General features: G+C 41.1%; 1 long non-coding RNA gene across 1 annotated transcript in view; it reads left to right on the top strand.

Moving 5' to 3' along the window:
• Window positions 1-1,218, top strand: part of LOC104003576 (uncharacterized) — a 29,103-nt gene extending 27,885 nt beyond the window's left edge. Inside the window, exon 2 of the long non-coding RNA XR_676233.5 lies at window positions 987-1,218. This is a non-coding gene — a long non-coding RNA (uncharacterized LOC104003576). The remainder of the gene's footprint in view (window positions 1-986) is intronic.
• Window positions 1,219-1,930: the final 712 nt, after the last annotated feature.

The raw sequence follows: 1,930 nt of genomic DNA on the forward strand, positions 1-1,930 counted from the left end.
TTTTGTAGGAAATGATAGTAATTATGGATTTTTTTCATTTTTATTGTGGAACATGCCATAGAGACAAAGGCATATACGTACAGTCTGAAGAAAAACAATTAATACCCTTGAACTCACCAATCCATTTAAGAAATAGAATACTGCTGTTACCCCCGACACTCTGCATGCTCCTTCCTGATCAAACCCCCCAGCCTCAATGATTGAAGCAGGGATGTTAATTTATGGGGGTGACTGATGACATAGAAAGAAAGAATTCATTACTTACAATTCCAAGACAAGGCATCACACAATGCCACAGAGGGCCACGGAGGCAGCACCAGGAAGCCGTGCAGATGCCTGCGTCATGCTTCCTGCACACCCTGTGGAGTGTACACCCTTGGGTGAGGAGGTAGAAGCAGGGGCAAAGACAGCACTGGGCCAGAGGCTTTATTGGAGTTTCCAGGGCAAAGGCAAGGCAAGGCAGACTAAACATCGTGCTCTCAGAATGGCACACAATTTAAAACTCATTAATTGTTTATTTCTGGAACTTTTCAATTATTTTCGGACCGAGGTTGACCACGGGTAACTGAAACCGCAGAAAGTGGAACCGCAGATAAGCGGGGGCTGCTGTATAGCATATGATCATCTTCATGTTACAAAGTTTCTATTTTCTTTTTTGAGACAGAGTCTTGCTCTGTCACCCAGGCTGGAGTGCAGTGGCGCAATCTCAGCTCACTGCAACCTCCACCTCCTGGGTTCATGCGATTCTTCTGCCTCAGCCTCCTGACTATCTGGGATTACAGGTGTGAGCCACCAAACCAAGCTAATTTTTGTATTTTTAGTAGAGACAGGGTTTCACCATGTTGGCCAGGCTGATCTTGAACTCCTGACTTCAAGTGATCCGCCCGGCCTCGGCTTCCCAAAGTGCTGGAATTACAGGCGTGAGCCACCGCCCCCAGCCAATGTTTCTATGTTCGATTGTTAATGGCTATCTGGTTTCTCTCCAGGTGCACAATGCTTCTTTGAGTATCTCCGTGTCTGTGGCTGATATCCAGATGCAAGGCTTCTTCTGGGCATCCCTGGGAATGGGAGTGCATAGACATACTGGTCAAATTACAGCACAGCCTCTACACCTTTACTGAAGATGGAAAACTGTTCTCCAAAGTTGACTTGCCTAACATGATGTAACTATCATGCAAAAATAAAAATAAAATTAAGAATAAAAATTTAAAAATGAAAGTTTACATGTTCACCAGCTCCCTCCAGACACTCATCTGCCTTTGGTGCTGTCTGACTTTGTTTGTTTATTTATTTATAGAGATGGGGGCTCCCTATGTTGCCCAGGCTGGTCTCAAACTCCTGGACCCAAGCCATCCTCCCAAAGTGCTGGGATTACAAGTGTGAGCCACCACGCCTAGCCTGACTTTAAGATTTTTGCCAATCCAGTGGGTATGTAATGATATCTCAGTGGATCTTAATCCACACTTCTTTGATTGATAATGAGATTGAGCATTTTTCTCATGTTTTTAAATCACTTATGCTTCTTTTATGAAATTCCTGTTCTTTTGTTCCCCAATTTCTATTGTGTTATTTATCAATCTTTTTCTTACTGTTCATAGGCGTTTTTCTATATTATGGATGCTACTCTTCGGTTAGTCATGTGTGTTGCAAATCTTGCTAATTGTGACTCGTCTTTTCATTCTCTGAATGGGATCTTTTCATGAAAGGGCCCTCTAAATTTTAATGCAGTCAAATTTGTCAACTATTTTCTTTATGGGTTAAACTTTTTAATCTCATTTTTTTAAGTTTCATTAAAGAATCTTTTCATAAAGATGCTCTCCTATATTTTATTATAAAGTTGTAAAGTTTTACCATTTATATTTAAATCCTTAATCCATCTGGAATGGATTTTTAATGTGTGGGATGACATACAGAATCATTTTCATTTTCT

Source organism: Pan troglodytes, chromosome 21 (assembly GCF_028858775.2).
Source record: "Pan troglodytes isolate AG18354 chromosome 21, NHGRI_mPanTro3-v2.0_pri, whole genome shotgun sequence".
Classification (NCBI taxonomy): Eukaryota; Metazoa; Chordata; class Mammalia; order Primates; family Hominidae; genus Pan; species Pan troglodytes.